This window comes from Cupressus sempervirens, chromosome 3 (assembly GCF_028749045.1).
Source record: "Cupressus sempervirens isolate cs-2001-9-10 chromosome 3, ASM2874904v1, whole genome shotgun sequence".
NCBI classification, from domain to species: Eukaryota; Viridiplantae; Streptophyta; class Pinopsida; order Cupressales; family Cupressaceae; genus Cupressus; species Cupressus sempervirens.
Window position 1 is genome coordinate 687,995,036 of NC_143120.1, and position 26,574 is coordinate 688,021,609.

Consider the following 26,574-nt stretch of genomic DNA (forward strand, 5'->3'; position numbering starts at 1 on the left):
GACACCTTCTTATTTGGCATATCTTTAGTTCATAAAGCTAGAGAGTGGAAAACAATTTTGAATCAATTTGAGAAGGTTTGGGATAATGCATAAATTATCAGAAAATAAAAGTGTATTTTTCAACAAGGGAACTAGCCTGAGAAAGAAAGTGACTAGAATCTTGGAATGTCAGGAGGCAAGTCTTCTAGATACCTATATTGTCCTTCTGATCACTATTAAAGAAGTTTCCACATAGTACTTGAATGGGTTTCTTGAAAGCTTTCACAAAAACCTTGCAAGATAGAAAAGAGAAATGTTGATTAGTGTGGCAAAACTCTAGCTTCTCCCACCCTCTTTGTAGGGTATCACGGTGTATTTCCTCTCTATTTTTAAATTTCTATGATGATAGAGGGATATTATTTAAGAAATCCAAATAAATTTTTGTGGTATGGATTGGAAGAGAAGACTAGAACGAGTTTGATGTACTGGGAAATTTCTATCAACACAAGGCCCTTGGGGGATTAAGCATCAAAAGGATATGACATCTAAGTATCCGAGAGGGGAGTCATTCTAGTATTACCTTAAAACCCATGCACTCCCCCAAGGTTCTAAAATTTGGAATAATGTGGTACACAACCATAAAATTATGAAGATGGGTACTCACTAGGTGGTTGGGGATAGAAACAACATCAACTTCTAGGATTACCAATGGATACAAGATGACCCACTAATGTACGCCAAGTTCCAACCCTTGAGAGAGGCATGTACTAAACATAATGGTACTCTAATTCAAAGCTATATCACCCTTGAAAGATAATGGAAAAGAATTTATAATCTAGAGAATACTTGGAGAGGGCTCACTTTGGAGCTCTAGAAAATACTCTTGAGTTATTGAACTAGTTCCATCCTAGATAGTGAGTCTTTTATTTGGACACTCACCCCCTTAGGAGACTTCATAGTGAAATATCCTTATTTTTGTTATCTTGAGGGGGATGTGGCCCTGGGGGATTGGAGGAAGGTCTAGCATCCATAGATTCTACCAAAGATAAATTTCTTCTAGTGGATGACCCTATATGAGACAATTCTCACAATTGATAATCTTTAAAAGAAAGGATGTTAGTTAGCTAACTACTATGTGTTATGCTATGGAGAAGAAAAATTTACTCCACACCTCCTCATTCATTTCCATTTTGCATCAAAATTTTGGGAGGGTCCTTGGATTATGAGAGGCCAAATGGTGTGTCAATGAGAAATTACATCAATTTTTTCACTAGGATGGGCCCTCTAATCACTCATATTTGAAAAAATTATGGAGAATAAGTCCCCTATATGTTTCATGGAAAATTTGGAAGGAGGGAAATAACTGAATTTCAGGAACAAAGCCACTCCTAGTTCAGTAGTGATTAAGTAGGTAACAAGGTTCTCAAAGGAATGTAGTGGGATTTGAAAATGGAAACCCCACACCTTGAATCCCTTGGGAAGATAACATATTAAGTGGGTGTCAACTTGGGACTTAAGCCTAATGGTAGAAAATTTTGATAACTTTCAAAGCTATGACCAAGTGTAGAATAACTTGGCAGCCCCACCTAAAGCATGGATAAAATTTAATTTTAATGGGTCAACCATGACCAAGAGAACAATGGTCAAGGGTATATTCAGAAAAAGTACTAGGAAGATGGTGATTTCCTATACTTGGAACTGTGGAGGGGCATCAAACAATGAAGCTAAAGCTCTAGCCCTAGTTTGGGGAATGAGAATTATGAGAGATAATGGAGTTAATAGATTGCTAATTGAGGGGGATTTGATGTTGATTATCAAAGTGGTTAAAGGAGAGGGCTGATGTAGCTGGAAGATCAAAAAGATAATAGAATAAATTTGCATGTTGATGGAGGTGTGTCAAGAGGTCCACATGGACCATGTCTACCATGGAAGAAATGGATTGGCGGATGAGTTGGAGAAAATTTGGCAACAACATGATGAGAATAATAGAATTGGAGGATGTTGGCCAAACCCCATCATCAACTCAAGTGATGATGGAAAGCGAGAATACTTCTCACAATGCCTTATGAATCATTATAATAGGTGGTGCAGTAATGTGAATCCATGTGGGTGGGAAAACTATCGAATTTATTATCATAAAGTTAATCTTTGGAAAGATTTTATGAAGATTTTCTTTGGGGATTCCCTCATTGGGAGCATTAATTGTTCCAATAAAGGGACATGTGGCATGGATTTGATAAGAGTTAAAAATTTGACTAGGGAGGATTGCAAGAACACTTTCACCAAACCTCACTCCAACTACTACTGGCGATAGTTAATTTTTGAAGGAAAGGTACCGATGACATGTGCCACTACGAGAGGGATTTCACAAACTATGAAACTTTGTGATCTCATGATTGGTTTTGATTGCATTCATAATTTCAGCATAAGTGTGAATTACTTAATCTATCATAGCGGCCACAATTTAGTTTGCACCAAGGGGATGTCAAAAGATTCTAAAAAGTTGTTGGTTGAGCTTGGTGAAGAAATGGGTGCCAGTGGCTGCATTAACCTAGTGAAGATTGAGGATTACATCAAAAATAGTGAGGCAACATGGGTTTACCTATGACAAGGAGGACTATAGTCATTCATTGAAGGCATGGAAAATCATGATGATCACATCTCCATGCAATTCATCAACTCTTGAACTGACAAGAAGGTAAGCATTAATAGGATGACATTTGAAATAATGGAGGAGCTTGTCACTAGAGTTGAAGAGTTATCCCTAGAGGGAAAGAATTGATGCAAGCAAACCAAGGTGTTTGGTGAGATGAGTCTAAGGAAGTTCTTCTGACCTAATGAGGAGTCTATCTGCATGTGTGGTGGGTTCTCCAAAAAGAATCTTCTAAAGGCCTGGGATTTTATTTGCTATGCCATTATGAGGTATATTACTCTTGAAGATTGGTTGTAGGTACTGTATTACTACCACTTCTCCATTCTAAACCATTTCAAAAACCATGATTTAATTTCCTTTCTACATCTTATTTGGAATTCCATGGAAGACTTTGTTTTTAAGGCTAGGAAAAAGAAAGAGAAAGTCAAACCCTTTTATATCATCCACTAGGGCTTCATGAACAAACTTAACAAACACCACCTTTCCATAAACCTGTTGCTTCTTGTCAACCCTTTCACTACTATTACTCCCCAAGTCTTCATGGACCCTAGCCCTAGCTTAAGCTATAAAAAAACAAAAAATAACATTGGTTCTAAGGTGAACATAAGTCTCATAGAGTTTGACACAAACACAAGTAGGAGCAATCAGACTACTAGAAGAGCTAGTAAATCACTTAAATGGAAATATTCAAAGCCCACCCTCCCTTCCCACAAACAAGATTTTAGTGTTAAGTCCACTGAGAGTGAGAAAAATCCCACCAAAAGGAAGAGGCAACTCTTGGATACTAGGAAGAAGGTAGTACCTAGCCTGCCTAGCCCCTCGGACACCCTAGAAGCTAGAAGCTATGTTGTTTGTGATTTGAAGTAGGGTTGGAGGATGTCACTTCCTCTATTAAAGAAACTCTCAAAGGTAGGGGCAAAAAGGGAGACAAAGTCATGGAAAGAGCCAAAGCAAGGCTCAGATGGAGAGGTTGGAGAATTTGATGAACTAGCTTGTGGATAGCAATATTGGCATTTGTAAAAACTTTAATACCTTACAAAATTCACCATGAAGGTCATGCACTTTCTTATCACCACTCTCTACTTTTTGTAGTTAAACAAGGATGACAAAGATATGGACAAAGAGAGTGAAACTACCCACTTTATCTATGGTTTCTTGGTAGAGGATTGGCTGAAGATGTTTCTTGATAAACCCATCAAATAGGAGGGGTTGGATTTAAATAGGGAAGAGCCTGAGCAAAGAAGGAGGAATGAGAAGAGCAATTGGGCAATTATCCCCTAGTTCTTTGCTTTTTTGTTTTTCTTTATGATTTGGATCCCATTGACCTTGATGTCCTATGGGGATTTTATTATGTATATGATCATGAACTAGACTAATAGAAGCAATAAGTTTCCTTGCTGCTGGTATAAGTTTCCATGTTATATGCTTGTTAGGGATAGGTTTGATGATAAGGGTTACTCTTTTTTTGGAGCTAGTCTTTGGTTGGTTTTTGTGGTATGAGTTAGATAAGTGGAAGGTTATTTCCGACTGTTCTTCAACCTATTTGTACTTATAGTCAGTCCCCCTTTCCTTTGGATGCTATCTAATACTTCAAAAACAATAACTATAAAAATCTCAAACTCTGAAATTACTACTCCTACTATGATAGAGTAAATGCATATGTGTCTGTACTTAAATAATAAGAAATATTGATGACAGCTAAAACATGTGAATGTCACATTTCGGTTTTAACAGAAGTTGGATTGAAATAGATCCATCTGTTTTAGATGTTCACAATCAAAAGTTAAATACAACCAATTTATGTAGCAGACGACCATTTAAAAAATAAATAAGATATGGTGCTATTAGAGAGCATTAAGTACTATCCCAGCTCTGTCAAACTACACAATAAACATTCTAGCTTTGACAAATTGTGTATAAGAAACTACACAATGGCATCTTTGATCTCATGTTACCATATGACAATAACTATGTGCTTACTTTCAAAAATAGTTAATTTTTCCAATTAAAATGACAAAGTTCCACAGTTATAATAACAATTTCTCACAACCCATAGAGTTCTGGATTTTACTTTTATCAAATATTGTTCTCCTTCAAGAACTATATTTAATTAGTACAAGAAGGCATACCGGTCTCTGTGAAATACAATAGTAGAACCTATCAAAGATAGAGTTGTTGGAAAATGGTGCATGTACAAGTGATGCTGAGTATAGAAAAAACTATGGTGTATCTACATTCAAATACCTTCACCATATGAAACCGGAAATGTAAATGGAAAACACTAAAAAATGGAAACAATTTTGGCATTTTTGTTGGGTTCAATAGTAGTGAAGAAAAGAAAACCAAGCAGTAGCTATAGAAAAAATTACCAATATGTATTGCCACATAAATTATTTCAACTAGCTTACTTTATATGACTTAGCTTAGTTTATAAGACTTAAATCTAAATGAAGAAAAAATTGATAACAAACAAACTCAAGAGAGATAAAAAGTGCGAGACGAAAATGCCATTGGAAAATATTCTATGGCATGGTCTGCTTTCAAATGTAGGCACCAGCCTCACAAGCCACCTCTTCTATTATTGTTGTTTACAAACATCTACAAGGGTAGTCATTATACGCTAGTGCCAATGTCGAATATAATCAGGTCTCACTATGACTGTGAAACCAAAAATAATAGAGACTATATTTATTGAATGTACAGCCAACCAGGGAAAAGGATAAAATTTGAATTCCATGAAACCAACTGGGATAACATCATCCACGACAGTGATAAAAATTCAGATCATGACTCTACTCCAGAACTAGTGAATTAGCATAAAAATTAACTTTTGCAAAACAGATACGGTATAGCTCAATTGGTCTACTATGTCATTAAAGCTTCTTTATTCAATGGAATGTGATACCCTCATTTGTGGCACCTAGACCGAGCAGTATCTCAAACAAAGAAAACAGCCAAAACAGAAAGAACGTGTAAAACCCAGTCTACAATAGTCATTCCTAACACTATTGTAGAGACTGGAAAACCAAAAAACACAAGCCAAAATGTTTTTAAAACTAATTTTCACTGGTCTAAGATCTACAATATAAACCGTCAAAAATTCAAGTTCAAAATGAATATAAATCTCAGAAATAAGCCATTTCAACCATCAAGGGGCGACAAAAGGCAGAAAATGCCAATAGACAGGTTTTAAATTTAATGGCATCACCAAAGGTGATCATGCATTTCTAGTCTAGACTTTCCATGTATTGCCTAAATGATCTTCCAAAGATTTCGTGATTACTGTGTAACATTTTATGAGAAGTTTTGATAATGTGAGGTATCACCAAAGAAATTTTGCAATGAAGATTTAATCATCGAATTCCATTATCTAATGATGCATGCTGAAATGCCAAATGCAAATTGATCATTTCACACAATAGAGAATCGTCAAAGCCATATCAGGGAAGAAGTTTGTTTGTCCTTTGTACATTTGTATATTATTTTTCAGTTTCAAAGTAGTGGTAAGAATGTTAAAAATACATAAATCACAACTTTAAAATTTTGCTCAGCACAAATGGATACCGAGTGATAGGTAGAGGGTGCCAAGTTAGCTTGGCACAAGAGGAAGCTGAGTGAACTCGACACACAAGGGAAACTTGGCACAAGTGTATGCCGAGTGAAGTCGGCAATAAGGGATGTCGAGTGAGCTCAGTAGCCACTACAAAGTGGTGCTCGGCAAAAGTGGATGCTAAGTGAGCTCAATTTAAACTACAGACAAAACATGGTGAGAGCAACAAAACTAGACTTACAACCTAGATTTTTTCACCATTAAAACTAGAGAGATGAAGGATAAAGATTCAACAATGAACTTTTCAAATGCAATAAATAGAAGAAGAACAATAGATTATAGTATGCCTACTTCCTTGCTTGCTTTCTATTCAAATATGATAAAACTATTAAAAAATCTGGGAGCATTTGGCTTCAACCAGAAAATTCTAAAATAACCCTAAAATATTCAAACTGATAAAACTTAAACTTTAAACTTACAACACTAATGACTAATACAACAATGCTTGAAGTAATCACTACGTCACAGTTTGAATCAACAAAGCTTACAGAATAATAAAAGAAGAAACACATGCAATTGTAGGCATGAGACAAACTTCCTTCTATCTTCTACACTTTGACTTGATCTATTGATCAACTTCTTTTTCTTCCTTATCTTCTCTGCAACTTTTCAAATCCTTCAACTCTTCTACTCTGATCTAACCAAAAGAATTTTGGTACTTTCCTTTTTTCACCCTTAAAAAAAAATTTACCCTCGTTTTTCAATTTTAAACTCAGCTACCATGCATTAAATTTTTTGACTATTCTTCTAGCCATCAGGGTGGGTGTTTGGCTCAAGAGGCAACCATTATGCATGAGATATTTCAACACTCCCCCTTTATCCCGAGCCAAACCAAACAAGGATCACTCCTGATCCAAATCAACTACACCAAAACACTCTCTTAGGTGTAGAAAAGTTACAATGCCTAAAGGCTTAGTAAAAATATCTGCTAATTGCTGCTCAGATTAAAAATTCTATTTTGATATCCTCATTTTTCACCAACTCTGTGATGAAGTGATATTTGATCTCTATATGCTTGCTTCTCCCATGGAAGACTAAACTCTTGGACAATGCAATTGAGGAGATGTTGTCACAATAAATTGTGGTTCCATCCCCTTGCCTTTCATTCAAATATGTGAAGATCCTCCTTAACCAAATAGCTTGATATGCTACTGCATTTGCTGCTATGTATTCATCCTCTGCTATAGATTGAACAATAATAGGTTGCTTCTTGGATGCCCATGAAATTGTACCCAATCTCATATGGAACATGTATCCAGAAGTGCTAATCCTATCATCTAAACTTTCAACCCAATCACTTCTGTGTAACCAACCAATTTTAAATCATTATCAATAGTATACAAAATCTCAAATCCTTTGATACCATTCACATACCTTAAGATCCTCTTTCCCGCTTTCCAATGGGAATCCTTTGGTGTTTTCATAAATCTGAAAATTAAATTTTTTGCATGCATTATGTCTAGCTGAGTTGTAGTCAAATACATCAAACTTCCAACCATACTCTTGTATAGTGTTGAAGTCACACTTTTGCTGCAATCTTCCTTCCTCAACTTCAGACCTACTATTGTTGGTGTTGGGGCTACCTTACTACTTTGCATTTTAAATCTCTCTAAGACCTACCTTGTGTATTTTTCTTGAGAGATGAAGATGCCATCATGTATTTGTTTTATTTCTATGCCTAGAAAGTACTTCAAGAGACTTAGGTTCATCATTTCAAATTCATTTTTCATGGCCTCTTTGAACTCATCAATTAGGAAATTGTCATTTCTAATGAAGGTTAAATTATCTACATACAAGACAACAATCAACGCATTACCATTTGCTTCCTTGATGTAAAGTGTGGGCTCACCATCAATTTCGCTAAAATCATTGCTCATCGAATATGAGTCAATCCTATTGTACCATGCCCTTGGAGCTTGTTTGAGCCCATATAGAGCTCTCTTCAATCTATACACCTTGTTCTCTTCACCTACAACTTCATAACTAGGTGGTTGCTATGCATAAACTTCTTCCTTCAATACACCATTTAGAAAAGTAGACTTTACATCCATTTGATATACCTTCCATTTGTACTGGGATGCAATTACTATGACAACACGCATGGTTTCCATTCTTACAATCAGGGCATATGTCTTATCATAATCTTTGCCATATTGCTACTTTTACCCCTTGACCACTAAACGTGCCTTATGCCTATCTATTTTTCCTTCAGCATTGCACTTGGTCTTGTAAATCTATTTCACTCCAATTACTTGTTTCTTGAGAGGCAAAGTAGTTAACTCCCATGTCTAATTCCTCTCAATAGCATCTATTTCATCATCCATGGCATTACACCATTTTTCTTTATTCATAGCTTCATCAAAATATATTGGACCACTATGAGAAAATAATGTAAAATTTATACTCTCATCACAATCTTCATCACACCTTTCATCTTGGTATATCTACCTCAAAATTTTGGTCTTTCCTGGCAAAAGGGAGATCAAAGTGGGATACGAATTTTCAGTATTTTTACTACTACTATTTTGCATACTAGCTCAGAGGTGTCTTGATGTGCTTGGAACTATTGCTTGACATGTTAAGGGTTGCTTCCCTTTCTACCTTTGTCTGTAATCCATGTTAGCTGCTCCATCTTCTTGCTGATCACTAATGTTATCTTCTTCCTTTTCAATAGTAGGAACTTTACTTGAAGTGCTTGAGGATTCATCTATTGAGCTATCCCATGACTGATTCTCAAGAAACTCCACATCTTTTGATATGGAAATCTTCTTATCAATTGGATCATACAGCCTATAAGCCTTTGATTTTGAGTTGTACCCTGTGAAGATGCACTTCACACTTTGTCATCCAACTTTTTTTCTCTTCCTTAGGCACATGTGGATATGCCACATATCTGAACACTCTCAAGTGTTCAACTGTCCATCTATTCCTTGACCAAGCCTAAGGAGGAATCTTTTCATGAACTAATTTTGTAGGACACCTATTAATAAAATATATTGTTTTTGCTATAGATTCTCTCCAATATTCAATTGGGAGTCCTTTTTCCTTCATCCTGCTTCTTGCAATTTCAATAATGGTCATATTCTTCCTCTCAGCCACTTCATTTTTCTATAGAGTATAGATGGTTTTGAGGTCTTTCTTGATGTCATTCTTCCTAAAAAAATTTACAAACATATTGGAGGTCTACTCCCCTCCTCTATTTGATCTAAGGACCTTAACATAGTTTTCACATTCTTTTTCAGCTAGAGCTTTGAATTTAACAAATTTATCAAATGCTTCAGATTTGTTCTTCAAAAAATACACCCATGTCCTACGATTGAAATCATTTATGAATGTCATAAAATAAGTACTCCCTTCAATAGAATTAGTTTGCATAGGGCCTACCAAATCAAAATTCACCAATTCTAACAGTGCTCTAGCCCTTCTAGAATTTCTAGAATTAAAGGGAAGCCTATGTTTCTTACCCAATATGCAAGCCTCACACTTGTCATATGAATCTACAATTCTTGAAAAACCATCTACCATTTTTTTCTTGGACAAACAATTTAAACTAGCAAAGAAAAGATGTTCATACCTAAGATGCCAAATCTTGGAAGGGTCTTTAATCATGCTCCTAAGAGCTGATTGTTGATGTACTACTGTACATGCATCCTTGGGAGGTGCAACACTAACTTCAAAAGAGAAGCATGTCTCTACCATCAACGAGAACATCCAATTCTTTGTCATTTGGACTATTGCAAATAATCTATTATTCCCATCCTTCTCATGAATGACACACTTGTCTTTTTGCATTAGCTCTTTGTATCTATTTTGAATGAGTTGTCGAACACTCATCAAGCTGTGCTTCATACCAAGGGCAAAATACACATTTTGTATCTCCTTCTTCTCACCTTGCTTGGTGCAAACCATGATAGATCCTTTTCCCACTATGTGAATGGTTCCATTATTTCTCATTTTAATTTTAGACTTAAAAGTCTTATCAATGAAAGAAAATAAAATTTCATTACCATTCATGTGGTTACTACAACCAATACCTAGATACCATACCTTAGGGCTTCCTTCTTCACCAATGTTACACATGATGAAGTTTGTGGTATTATTTGCATTTCCCATGTTCCAACCAGCCACATTAGCATTCTACTTTGACTAATCACCCTATTTCTTCCAACATTCACTTACATAATGCCCATACTTATGACTATAGTAGCATTCAACATTGCTCTTGTTCAAGTTGTAATTCTTTGTACCTCCTCTAGAGCTATTTTGAGAGGTGCTTGCTCCCTCTTGGTTGCTTACTCATCCTGAGATTTCTACACTAGCATTCTTTTGACCATTCCTTCCAAGATCTCTACTTCTTGAGCCTCTATTGGAGCTATTTCTTCTTCTCCCTTGCCTCTTGAATTCTCTTGAGTCTTGAAAGACTGCTCTTGGGAAGTAGTAGCAGATTTGTTTATCTAATGATCATGGATTTGAAGAGTTCCCATCAACTCATCCATGGTCATTTTGGTGAGGTATTTCGCTTCATCTATGACCATGAAAAGATTGTCATATTTCTAAGGTAAACACCTCAATATCTTTTCCACAATCCTCTCCTCGTCATATCCTTCTCCATTTGGTTTGAGCTAGTTTATCAAAGTGGAGATTCATGAGTTGAACTCTTCAAAGGTTCATTGTCTCTCATTTGAAGGTTCTCAAAATTTCTTCTAATCATTTGTAGCTTCACTACTCTGACCTTATCAGTCTCCTTGAAGTTTGTCTCAAGGATGTCCCATCCTTTCTTTGCATAATTTGCTGCTGCAATCTTGGGAAAAACTATCTCTGCCATTATTGCCTCAATCAAACTTAATGTCTTTGCATCCTTTCTCCTTGACTCCTTGAGTTGAGTCTTTTGATTTTTGGTAAGGGTAGCATACTGAGTTCAGTCTATTACATCATCGAACCCATTAATCATAAACTTCCACAAATCATTTGCAACCATTATGGTTTTCATTTTTTTTTCCCATGTATCATAATTTTTTCCATTAAAGGATAGTGGATGCTTCCATATCTTTCCTATATCTCACAGCATGTCAAATATCCTAGAAAAACAAATACTCTTACTCACTGTGGATGTGGGGCCTCAAAGCTCTAATATCATGTTAAAAATAAATAAATCACAAACAAATAATTTAGCTCGGCACCAATGAATGTTGAGTGATAGATAGAGAGTGTTAGCTCAGCACAAGGGGAAGCTGAGTGAACTCGAAACACAAGGGAAACTTAGCACAAGTGTATGCCAAGTGAATTCAGCAACAAGGGATGTCGAGCAAGCTCAGTAGCCAGTAAAAAGTGGTGTTGATAGAAGTGGATGCCAAGTGAGCTTGGTTTGAATTGCAAACAGAACTTGGTTAGAGCTACAAAAAGAGGACTTAATATAGACCAAACTGAGTGGGCTATAAACTAGACTTACAACCTGGATTTTTCCACCATTAAAACTAGAAAGCTAAAGGATGAACATTTAAAAAATGAACTTCTCAAATGTAATAAATAGAAGATGAAAAATAGATTTTCGTATGCCTACTAGCTTACTTGCTTTCTATTCAAATATGATAAAACTATTACAAAATCTTGGAGCATTTGGCTTTAACTAGAAAACCCTAACATCACCCTAAAATATTCAAACTGATAAAACTTTAAACTTTAAACTTACAGCTCTAATAGCTACATATAACAATGCTTGGAGCAATCACTACTTCATAGGTTGAATCAATAAAACTTACAAAATAACAAAAGAAGAAACATGTGCAATTGCAAGCACGAGATAATATTTCTTCTATCTTCTACACTTTGACTTGATCTATTGATCAACTTCTTTTTGTTCCTTCTCTACTCTACAACTTTTCAACTCCTTCAACTCTTCTACTCTGATCTAATCAAATGAATTCTAATACATTTCTTTTCTTTCCCTTCAAAATGTTTTTCCCCTCATTTTTTAATTTTGAACTCACCGATCATGCATTAAATTTTTTGACCATTATGGTGGCTGTCAGGGTGGTACTTGGGCATTTGGCTCAAGGGGAAACCATTACATGTGAGATATTTCAATAGAAAACTCTTTTTTATAATCACATACTAAGCTTTAATAATTAACAAAGAGTAGGTGAAAGGATACTAGAGGCAAGCACAGTTGTTTTGTCTTATTGTGGCCTTTTTTTATTAATAATTGAAATAACATCAAACCCATTTGAAATATCTTATATAACTTGGGTATAATTAGTTATACAAAAGTTAGGTTAAGGGGAAAAAGGTGAAATAATATAAATTAACTGAGCATGGATGAAAGGAGAAAGTGTGAATAATGAGTGGAAATAGTCCATTTTGTTTGGAGGAGTTTCCATCCAATCTTAATAAAAGAAGTACAAAAAGTAATATCCCTTGACTCATTTTTAATTTATGCACAAAATCTATGTTTTAAGCTGTATAAGATATCAAATTAACTCACTGAGATATGATATTTTTCTTTGATGTTAAATCTAATTTATCTAATTAATGTTTCAAAAATAGTGTTTAATAGTTACTGGTGGAAAAATATCATAAATATGTGTCCAAAATTCAACATTACTTTAAGCACCACTCATTCTCAATTAAATTAAATCTCCCTCTCTTTAGATATAGATTAAAAAAAATCATATTCTTACCATCATCAATGTTTCTATTTCTTTATTTTTTTAACTCCACTTTTCACTCCTCACTAGAGATACAAAAGCCTACACATATGAAAGCCTATAGAAACACAATCCAAAACAAATAAAAAAATATGGTAAAGGGAATGACTCATGTAATAACAATTTATAAAATAAAAATGTATAATTTGAATCTTACATATCGGATTGTAACTTTTATGTCCAATCATAAGTCTTTATGGTCAACTAAACAATGAGAAGCAATAAAATTATATAAATCATGTGCCCTTTTATTATATTTCCAACATATAATTCATTTTATATCCTTTTTAGAGATAAATAAATTTCATTCATTATAAGATATCTACAACACAATAAATAGAAAAATAAGTGAACTTAGATATTACTAACAATGTTTATGCATGCTACCCTAGAAAGAATATGTTGTGTATTAAATCAACACTGAACAATTTTTATCTTATAAAGAGGGTGTTCATATGAACAGGGGACACAAAAGTCCTCTACACTTTTTAGACTTCATAGTCAAAAAATAGAATGATGTATGATATATGTCTTAGTGTAATAAGAGTTTTTTTTTTGCAAATTCAATATATAACCTTTGAAAATTTGAAGACCTTTTGAGTAGTTTGAATGGTACACCTGTCTTCAAAATTTATCATCATCAAAACCAAATTTCTACATCCCCATCCTTGTTCTTAGTAGTAGTTTGAAAAAAAAAGTCAACCTTTCTTTCAATTAATAAATTAAGATGCTCACATACTAGAAATATATCTATATGTTTTTTTTCTGTAATTTTGAAATTTAAATTACTTTTTGGACTACAAATAATTTATTTCTATGTTCCTCTCTCCATACTATAAATGATAGCTTTTGAAATTCAACTAGCAAACAGTTGTAGAAGAAATCTTCATGCCTTTACCATACCCCACAATTAGATTTATAATTTTTATTTATTGATTCTCCTCAAGACACTTCAATGTTTAAGGTGTGTAATGCTTGATCATGCTTCAATATTTGAGCACCTCATTCACCAAAAGCTTCAGTCATTCCAAATTTGCACCATGAGAAATACTAGGATCAAAATAATATATCTATATGAACTAGTTCTTTAGATTCTAGAACTGTATTAGAGAGACAATATAATCCATATGATAATCAAATAATTGAGTTATGCAGTAAGTTGATTAGACAGGGTGGAAGATTATTTTAATGATGCTAAAAATATTAGGTTTTCCAAATCACTTATTCCAAATGAAACTTATTCTGATCAATGACGTAAATAAAACAACATAAGTTGATGGTAACAGATAATTTAAATTCAACCTTAGATGGGTAGATAGGCCAGCTCCTTGTCAATCTTTGTTTATCATAGCCATAGATGCTTTATAACATCTACCAAGGGATGGTTTAATTTATTTTAATGTCAAAGATGATTTCCTACCCAAAGGATTTTAGAACTTGTAAACGCTTGTTTTTCTATTGACATTACCATCATATTTGAAAAAGGAAGATAAAAAATTTCACCTCATGAGAAAACTCGATATTTTTCTCTCTACCTTAGAATAAGGGTTGTTGTTGGGGTTTCACACCATTGCCCCATTGCAAATGGGGACCCCCTTTTTTCTCTTGGTCTTATCTATTTGGTTTTAGTTCTTGGTACTCTTGGGATAACTCTTCTAAGGTCCTCTCTTTTGAATGAGAATTGGTAAAAATGGTTAAGTCTAGAAAGTGTTGCCCATGTGGCTCCTAAAATGAAAACTACTTGCTTTTATAAAAATTGAATGTCTTAAGATAGTACTTTTAGCTTGTCTATTTTTAGTAAGTCTATTTATAGTAAAATTCATTGCCTCCCAGATTAATCTTGTTTTCACATTGGAACAACTTACTATTTTTAGAAAGAATATTTTTAGTAAGCCTATTTTTAGTTAATTTCAAGTTACCACTAAAACTTACTTTATTGTGAGGTTGGGACAACTTACTATTTTTAGAAAGCCTATTTTTGGTAGATCTATTTGGGAAAAAGTGAGCTTTGGTTGATAAAGAGCCAAAAGGACACCTGTTAATTTTGGAATCACCCTTGAAACATCCAAAGTGGAAAAGCATGAAAACATGAGGAAAAATGGTTGTGGAATTTATCCATCATGGACAAAATCTATGACCACTCAAAAAATCCTACCTTGGTGAAAAATGGTTATTCCATCATGGACAAAATCCATGACTACTAAAAGAATCTCACATTGGAGAAAAATGGTTATTGTAGAATTTTTCATGTAGACAAAATCCATGATCACTCAAAAAATCTTTCCTTAGAGAAAAATGGTTGTGAAATTCTTCAATCATGGACAAAATCTATGATCACTCAAAAAATACCACATTGGAGAAAAATGGTTGTTGTGGAATTTTTCCATCATGGACAAAACAAATGACCACTCAAAAAAAATTGCATTGGAGAAAAATGTTTGTTGTAGATTTCTTCCATCATGGACAAATCCATGATCACATTATAAAACCTACCTTCTAGAAAAATGGTTCTAATGGAATTCTTCCATTATGGACAAAATTCATGATCACTCAAAAAATCTCTCCTAGGAGAAAAATTATTGTTGTGGAATTATTCCATCATAGACAAAATACATGAATACTCAAAAATTTTGCCATGGAGAAAAATGGTTATTACAAAATTCTTCCATTATTGACAAAATCTAGGACCACACAAAATTTTTGCCAATAAGAAATCTAGGAATCTTGAAAAAATGGTCAACTATTAGAAATTCCTCCTTCATCAAAGAAAAAATGGCCAAGTGTTGGAAACTTATTCTTCATGGAAAAATAAAAATGGCTAAGTTTTGGAAATTTTCTCATTCAAGTAGTAAATTGCAGTGAGTATATAGAATTTGGCAAAATATCTTTCTATAGAGACAAAGAATATGTAATTAGCCCATGTGTTTCATTTTTTTTTTTTTTACATGATTCATGTAGTGCTTATTTCTATTTTCCAAGAGGAGAAAGCTCTAGTTCTAGAAATTCAAGAAAGATGCTCAAATCCAAAATTATAGTACTAGCATCAAAGACATTCAAATATTGATTGATCTGGTTGCAAACATTCAAAGTTCAATAATCAAATTTAAATTCAAAAATACAAGAACCTAGCAATGGAAGTTCAATATGAAGAGATTCTAAAGTAAAATAATCATTAGCAAGAGATTCCAATCCATTTCAGGGATATAAATTTCCAAGAAAGTACATGGAAGATGAGAATGTTCGAGTGGAGATTTTCACAATAGTTAGTCAACGGTGGATCTTAGGTTTAAAATCAAATAGTTGGAAATAAATTGAGGTTACAAGGACTCCTTCATCATCTCATGGCATCCAATTATTTTAGACAAAGAATTAAGGTCTCTAGGTCAAACTTCTATGCATTCAGAGAATGGAATAAAGAATAATTTATTCAAGGAAGATTGAGCATTATCAAGTTACAATGGACATGCATAGTAGATATTTATTGTAGTCCACTCTCTTTCTATGCAAGCATGCATAGAGGGAATGTATTACCCACTATGGTAGTGGATTTCTTATTATATTAATATAGATTCCCTTTCTTTTCTATAACCCTAATTAGGGTTGATGTGGCATGATTTGGTTCATCGATTACTACGATCAGTCAAGCCACCTATTGCAATCAAGGACCTATACAATGGCCTCATTTCTAATTTGTAAAGGGAGTATTTTTTGAGATTTTTTCTATGAGCTATTGAGATAATAGAGCTCTTTTATTTAATATTGTTGAATACTTGACATGTGTCTTAGTGCTTTCCTATTATCTTAAATTCCCTCATCTACATTAAGTTTAGTTTAGTTAAAGTGTTTTTATTGTAATGAAGAATATGATGGTGTATTGATGAATTCCTTTGGTTTATTCCTTTGGTGTTTTACTAATTCTAGATCATTTTATAAAGTTTTTATGAACCCCTGTCATGCATATGTTTATCTTTCATTCTCCATATACATTGTTATTTATGATAGTGTATGTGGTGGTTTTAAAATATTTTGGCATAACCCTTATAGGTTGCACCACTTCATGTGTAGTTTTAGTATAACTTGTCAAAGAGGAGGTAATTAAGTTGAGGAATTTGTCCACTAGAGTACTATTTGTTGTCATCACTCCCCTTATGACTAGTATAGAACCTCTAAAAACTATACCATTTCATTTTGGAATATTTTGTGAAAATCCAAAAAATCCACTTCTTTGGAAAATATTTAAATATCTCCTATATCTAGTATGGTATGAAATGAATCTGGAAAACATTTCAATAGATCCCACATCTAGTATGGCTACAAGGACTTACACCCTACTTAGTGTAATAAGTTATCTTTTTCCTAGGGAGGGCCCACACACATTTTGAGATATCATAATATACCCCTCTATATTTATCCAAATCTGAAGGAGATGTGGGAATTCATCAAATGGGTAGATAAAAATGTGTATAAATTGAACAACCAATGCCTCTCTCTTGCAAGAAAAATTAAAATTTAGTAGAGTATTTACTATAAATTAACAATGAGTAACATTGTAATGACTACTCTACCAAGAGACCATTCATGAGAAGGTCCTAAAGACATTAATGATTTACACGCTATTTTTTATTGGCCAAAGATTACAAAGATGAGGGTATTGAGGGGTGTGGATCAATAATCTACCAAAAAACCATACTTAAATATGTTAAACTTCTCATTTAAATGATTAAGACATGAATTAATTAATAAACTCATCTAGCTAAAGAAACATGCAAAAAGAGCTACTCAGCCTCATAACATCAACATATAACACACAAAAAATTCTTTTAGAAACATAATTTGGGTGAAAACTACACTACAAATTATATCCATGAATGTGAAATGAAATATTTTTAAGTAAAACCCATGAGAATTTTATCTTGATTAAGAGTTTACAATAGATCTAGTTAGGAAAAAAGTTTGTTAATTAGCTACTTAGTCAAGGAATTACTATCTATCTCTATGAAGAGCTTTATCCTATTAGGAGTATCCTTCAGGGAGGACCTCAAACATTACTAGAAGTATCATATGTCATGTTATAGTATTTATAAATAAGTTGTTTTTAGCATCTGCTATATTAGAAGATATGTTTCTAATGACTATTGAGAAATGACAACTCAGATAATCTGATGAAATAAAACTATTGAATGTGTAAGTCTAAACCTATTAAAGGACATCTAACTTCTTCACATTAAGATACACAAATCATGTGAATGATACTACTTGGTTAAAACCTCACAAATAATTTGAACATGCTCTCTACGCTTTGTACCTTTCTCTTTATGAATATATGATGAAATTAATAAACTACATGAATTAAGGTTTTTTAGTTTCTTTAGATTCATATCTAAAATTAAAATTCCATCTATAGAATTATTCTAAATGAATTTATCTAAAATTTGAATCCCCCCCTTAGAAGTCTTCCAAATTAATTTAAATCATTCTCCATCTCACACTAACATTAGTTCCAATCTCACAAAGATTTGACAAAAAGTTAAAATATATTAAACTTCCTCATTCAAGTGTTTTGACTGAATTTATATCATTCTCCATCTCACACTAACATTAGATCCATTCACATTGTGTCACCTTTTATAAATGATTGATTCATCAAATTAATTATCCTATATCAATGAATAATCTAACTGATTATTCTTCATTATTGTCCATAGATCTTCTCTCTCAAATATTAAAATCCAATATCTTCATTTATTAATTACCATACAACATTTGATTAAAATATAAACTCACTAGAATCATTAGGATTCTACATCTCTAGCCACAACATTACATATCAATACTATTGACAACACTAGTTAGATTATTGTCTATACTTCATAGATGCTAATGTATTTTCTAATTATTACCAATTAGACTATAACTTCCACTAATATTGAAATGAACAAGTACAATAATGGTTACACCATGCTAAACATTTCTATAAATACTGAACATGACTATCCATTTTATTCTCACTACAACTCTTAATTTACCAATTCTATCAAGAATTTGTACATCAAGAACATAAACAACTATGTACACAAATTTTGACATCAATTAAAATCAACATAACTAATAGATCACAAAAGAAACACACCTTTTCATGTTATTAATATCAGTTATGCCAGCTTTTTGTAATAACATTGAAATTATATTTTTCGATTCTAACATTTGTAATTTAATAGGGAAATGATGAGATAGAAGTAGACATCTAATTAGTGATAATTGAATAGTAGAAAACAATAAAAGAATTTATTGGTAAAGGTCTATATGGTAGAACCTTTACTATGGAGATAAGCCACTTGCCATTATCTAAATTTGTTTTAGATATTTAAAGTGTCAATCTTTAGGGTATAAGGATTTTTCTAGATATCATTTAGAATGGGGAATTCATTAGCTGGCATTAATTGCATAAAATATTTAACTTAGGTATGAGCTATTGCAAGACATTTTCTATGATAAGGGTGGCATGCAACTCTTTAAATCTTCCAAGATAATGTAGGTAGAAGATGAAAAAACAATTGGAGTTTAAATGACCAAATGCCACCTTGATATCCTCCACTAAAACAAAACATTATCTAGAAGCTTCTCACTAACTCCATGGATATTTTGAAAATTTCTTATCTATGTCCAAAACATCAAATTGGACCCCTACATGGACTAAACATTTGGTAGACCATTTTTATAGTCCCACTAAACTAAAGTTACATATCACAAAAATAGGATGAGTAATCTAATATGTGTACCTTCTATAGATGTTGGGAATCCCCTTTTCATACTTTCTCTAAATGTAGTTTTTCTTTTTAATTTTTTTGGTGAGTTCTTTTTATTTATATATTTTTGAAACATTTGTAAATTGCAGAATGATGATATATTTACTAAAAAGTTTGACATAAACATACAAAAAACTTTATTCATTAGTTTAAATATAACAAAAAAATGAAAAGAAAAGTAACAATAACCCTAAGAAACCTCTCCAAGTGGTGCATGTAGCTACCTTCCCAATGAAGCAGATATGACAAATCCTTTCACTCAATTAATTAGGAATGGAAACTTCTAGTTTATTGATATATATGTGAAGTAATTCTATATGATTTGTATGTATATGTCACTAGTGCTAATGTTTCCAAATTATTCTTATTTATATGAAAAAGATTGTTGATTGTTGATATTACAATGAACTATATTATATAATGGTCATTGACCACTTATAAGAAAAAAAATACCTTTTAAGGTAAACATTTACAATAGTAATTTCATAAAAAATAATTAAAAAATTAAAAAAAAATTAAAACATTGAAGAATCAATATTTAAATTATTTCATTTTTTTCAAAAAATTTAAATCATTTCATATTTTTGACTAATAGAAGAAGATAACGTAAGGAAGAAAAGATGCACGGAATCACTTTGTACACTAATCTTTGAGAGGACCATTATGCAAATACAACTAACTATTGTAGAGATCTCAAGAAATACAACTAACCATGGGGAAAACCTTCCGGGAGGAAAACCCCACCCTCCAAAACTCATACAATGTATTCTCAAATTTCAAAGATTGCAATACACTTGCAATGCAAGTTCTTACAAGAGGGCATCACCACAACTTGAACTCAGACTCGTACTTAGAGCGATACTCCTTCTAGCACTAGTATTACAAACTAAAATTGATGATTCAAACACCTCCCAAAGCCCTCATTTTATAGTCATTTGCCACTTGGAAACCATTTGTGGTTTTGAAAAACCATGGGAAAAACTACCATGCCACATGTTACCCATTTTTAATTTGTAACTCCAAGTATACCATTTTCATCCATAATTGTGTCCTCTAGTTTAGACCCCCATAAAAGTCATATAATGGGTTCTTTACACTCTAGAAATATCTCTTCTACATTGTTCTAAAGAATAGACACATTTTTAACAACTCATACAATTTTTTCCAACTCATAAACATGTGGAAAACTAGCACAAACAAATTCTAGAATTTTCTAAAAAAAATCTAGAGTTTTCTAGCTATAATTATCTAGAGTTTTTCGAAAAAAGATCTTACAAGGTTGAGACACAATTCTCAAAATTTTCAAACTTCTAGAACACTTTGCAAGAGTCAAGGAATCCATAGTTTCATGGACTTAATTGCTAGGGGCCGAGAGACCCATAGACTCTGAACACCGTCTAAACTTCTCTGTGCTTACGAGCTTAGTTAATGCATCAACAACATTTTCTAAAGTCTCTACCTTCTCTAGCTTCACCTTGCCATCCTTGACCATATCTCTCACAAAATGATATTGTACATCAATGTGCTTGGTCCTAGCATGAAATGTTGGGTTCCTTGCTAGGTAGATTTCACTACGACTGTCACTATAAAATGACATTATACCCTATTTGAATTCTATATCTAAACACAATCTCTTAAGCTAGATGACTTCCTTGTAGGAATGAGTAGCTGCCATATACTCTACGTCTGTAGTGGAAAAAGCTACCAAAACTTGTCACTTCCTCATCAAACTAATTGCACCACTGAATAATGTAAACAAATATGTACTAGTGAATCTTCTTCTATCAACACATTCAGCCCAATCTAAATCCACATAGGCTTGAATATCCAAGGAATGCTCATATCCTATTCCATGAAAACATATAGAGTACTCTAAGGTACCTTGCAAGTATTTGAAAACTCTTTATACTACATCCCAATGTGCTCTTCTTGGATTAGACATATAATGGGAAAGTACTCCCATTGCTTGGGCAATGTCTGATTTTGTACAAACCATAGCATACATCAAACTTTTGATAGCACTCTGATATGGTACTCGACACATCTATTCCATCTCCAACGGAGATGAAGGACACTATAAGCTTGAAAGCTTTGTTTCCATAGTAACATGAACACTCATGGTCTAGAATCCTACATATTGAATCTTCTCAAAATAGTACCAACATGCTTACCATGTCCTAGAAAAATCTTTCTATTTTTCCTATCTCTTGTAATCTTCATTCGCGGAATGTACCTTATTGCACCAAGATCTTTCATTTCAAGCTTTGTTTAGAGCTAAGATTTTAATTCTACAATCAAACCTTTTCCTTTGCCAATAATCGACATATCATCAACATAGAAGGCAATAAAATGAAAATAATCACCATCAGACTTATAATATATATAGTGATCAGATTTGGACTGCACAACTCTTAAACTCAATACGTTTGTAACAAACTTTTGGTATCACATCCTAGGACTTTGTTTTAGACCATACAAAGATTTCTTCAATTTATAGACCAAATGACTTTTACCTTTCACCACAAAGTGCTCTAGTTGTGTTATATAAATTTTCTCCTTGAAATCTCCATGAAGGAAATCTATTTTCACATCCATATACTCAACTTCTAGATCATAAGCTGCAATAATAGAAAGTAAAAATTGAATGGATTTTATTTTTTCTACAGGAGAAAAAATTTCACCATAATCATTTCCTCCAACCTAGGAGTAACCTTTTCCAACCAAACATGCTATATACTTCCAATGCTTCCATCTGAACCCATCTTCCTTTTGAACACCAATTTACAACCAATAGGCTTCCATCCTTGAGGGAATGGTACAAGGTCCCATGTTTCATTCCTCCTAAGAGCTGCCATCTATTCTTCTATGGCTATCTTCTAGGACTCTAAATAATTCATACCAAGAGCCTCTTCTACAAATTTTGGTTCATCAGTATTAGCATTCAAAGAAAATATACACCTCTAATCATCAGGAGAATATCAATACCTTTTGTGTTCTTTTCACTATCTACTAGACCTTTGAACAAGATCTAGTTCAGGTTCAGGTTAAGGTTCATGATCAAGTTTTCCCTCTTCCTCTGATGATTTAGAACTTGTAGAGCTCTCTTCAACAACTTGTCTTTCTAAAAGCCTTGATTCAACTTTCTCATCTGTAGAAGGTAGTTGAATGACATCTTTCTTTACTTTTATTTGTTCTAGCTACACTGTAATAGAAGAAGGCTCAATTTCTTTAAAAATAACACTTCTGGAGTAAAATACCTTTTGTGTAATGGGATCCCAAAGCTTATATCCTTTCACATCATAACTATATTCAATGAAGATACATTTGCTAGCTTTGTTGTCCAATTTTGTCTGGTACTCCTTTGGCACATGAGCATATGCCTCATGACCAAAATGTCTTACATATCTATGTGAAAGCTTGTGGCCCAAAATTTTTGTTCCAAGCTAGCTCTACTCAACATACTCCTAGGCTTCTTCATCAAGGCCTTGTTTATTATTTTTGCAACTACATTCTACTATGTAGAATCTGAAGTTTCCTTCTCTCTATTAATACCACAATCTTTACAAAATGTATCAAAATAATTGGTGCAATATTTGTTACCATTATCAGTTCTCAAATGCTTTATCTTCTTTCTAGTCTACAACTCAACCAATGCTTTCAATTCTTTGAAACAAATGAAAACTTCAGCTTTACTTCTAAGAAAATAAACCCATGTTCCTCTACTGAAATCATTAATAAAAGAAACATAATAAATTGATCTACCAATAGAAGAAACGACAATTGGACCACATACATTCAAATAGATTAGATCTAAAATACATGAGGACTTATGAGAACATGAGTAAAATTAAACACAATTTTGTTTACGATAGATACAATGCTCACAAAATTCAAAATCAAGATTGTAGTCATTCAACCCATAAACAAGATTTTTGTTCTTTAAGGTTCGTAGACCTTTCTCACCTATGTGGCTAAGTCTCTGGTGCCATAACATAGCGTTCTCTATATGTCACTTTGATTTAGTAGATAGAGCACCCTTGGGTACCCAAAAACCATAACCATCTATTGAAAGAGAAGCCCCCTCCTTCTCCAACAAATTAGTCCTCTTCATAGTCTTATCAGAAGTGTTATTGCACTCAACAATGCATGCATCAAGCTAGTACAATGTACCCAACTTGTTTCCTCTTGCTATTACCATAACACCTCTCAACATTTTCACACCTACTTCAAAAAATTGTACATGCACACCCATGTCTATTAGTTTACTAACAGATAAAAAATTCCTCACTAGTCTTGGGATATACAAGGCATCATTAAATCTTATAATTCTACCATCAAAAGATTTCACATGAATACTCCCATTCCCAACAATATCAAGAACTGAGTTATCACCCAAATACACCTTACCACTATCAAAATTTTCATGCTTACTAAACCAATTTATATTAGAAGTCATGTAAAAAGATGCACCTGAGCCTATTAACCATGCATTTTCACCTACATGAGTGGCCAAGGTTGTACTAAAAACATCTCCATCTTCCTTCTTGGACTCAGAATCAGAATCTTTCTTCTTCTTCTTTTTCTTTTTCTCCTCTTTGCAGTCCTTTCAAAAGTATCTAGCTTTGCCACAATTCCAAAAGATCGCCATAGACTTACCATGAGATTTTGATCTCCCCTTATTCTTGGACTTATAATGACCATGCTATTTTTTATTCTTTCATCTTTCCTTTGGCCTTCCTTGAACACTCAAAGCCTCTTCAGGATTCAAAGATTCCTTCCTTCTCATCTCTTCAAAAAGTAGGGAACCAAAAATGTCCTCCATCTTCAAGACAACGAAACTACTCCCTATGGAAATTATGCCAATAAAACTCACTATTATGCAAATAAAACTAACTATCGTAATGATCTCAAGAAATGTCTAATAACATAACAATGGACTCATAACACAATGATTACCATGGGGAAACCCTTTCGAGAGAAAAACCCCACCCTCCTAAACTTGCACAATGTATTCTCAAATTTGGAAGATTACAATACTCTTGCAATGCAAGTTCTTAGAGGGGCACATCACCACAACTTGAACTCAGACTTGGACTCAGAGAGATAATCCTTCTAGCACCAGTCTTCCAAACTAAACTCCATGATTCAAACACCTCCCCAAGCCCTCCTTTTATAGAGATTTTCCACTTGGAAACCATTTTTTGTTTTACAAAACCATGGTCAAAACAACCATACCATGTGTTACCCATTTGTAATTTGTATATCCAAGAATACCATTTTCATTCATAATTTTGTCCTCTAGTTTAGACCCCCATAAAAGTCATATAATGAGTTGTTTACACTCTAAAAATAGCTCTTCTATATTTTTCTAGAGACTAACCACATTTTTAACCAATCATACACTATTTTTCAACTCATAAACATGTGGAAAACTAGCATAAACAAATTCTAGAATTTTCTAAAATAATTCTTGAGTTTTTGAGCTATAATTTTCTAGAGTTTTTTGGAAAAAGAGCTTGCAAGGTTGAGACACAATTCTCAATAGATTAGCTATAAAATAAGATTTTTTTTTAAAATTGCATATCAAGAAAATAATATTAAATTTTCAAAGTATATCTATTTTCCCATACAAATAAAATACTATCACCCACCCTAAACAAAAAAGACCAACCTACTGAAAGTAGTAAAATACACTAGTTGGCTAGAACTCATCACTATCTTTCATTGTATTATATCCATGGGCTATCTAATATTTATCGACAATTCCTTTACCAATAGTCACATGAAATGAAACATTAAAATAACTCCATGAGGTGCATAGCATTTACAAATATATCATTATTTCTATATTTTCAAATAAATCAAAGCAAGATAAAAGAAAATATAGACCAGAAAATATTACACCATTTGTTGCTAGTAATAATTTTATAACAGACTGGGATTGTTTACATAGAGAGTAGATGGTGTAATCCCCCATATTTCTTGAATGAGATTTTTTGCATCAAAAACCTCCAGAGACAACAAATAATTTTAGGTTCAACGTGTTTTGGCCACAAGATAATAAGGTATATCTTCCATAGGGGAGGCTTGAGAGTTAGGTTCCCACTAGAATTGATATGCTCAAGGATGAAAAATGAGGAGGTTAGATCAGATTAAATTAAATTAAATTTGACCATGTGGAGAGGGGAGGAGTCTAGACAACATAGTTAAAACATACAAACATACAAAGGAGTCAGCTAAGAAACAAGAGAAACTAGGATCCTCATAGGTAGATGCTCCTCTAGTCAAGCAATAAGTCATATAATGAGATTCTAGTAGGCTATAATGTTCATTCAAAATTATCCACTATGTTAGGACACCATCACTAAAAATATGTTTGAAAGTACAAGTGCAAAGCATTTTCCATTTCTTCTAAGGTTCCACCAAATAGAGCCTTATCCACACAAAATATTGTTTAGCTCTTTCCCCAAGATACTCTCTAGTAGGAGTCTTACTTTGACCTAGATTTTTGACATTGATATCAACACATTAGAGACTTCCATAATGGTTTTACCTTGTAGAGATAGGAGGTTAAATATGTCTAGCTGGCTTTAGAATTTAGGTCCACTATGATATTTCCTGCTTATATTATTCCTTAAAAAATAGGTGTAAGAAAACTAAATTGAGTATGATGAAAATATTTAACGGCATACATTGACTCTTCCTAGTAAGTTTCTCTAGGAATAATCTCATTTGATCAATTTAGAACTAATTTTCTCTTTAATCCACAACCACATACCATTTATATATTGAAATACTCCAAAGAGGATTGTGAAAAAAGTA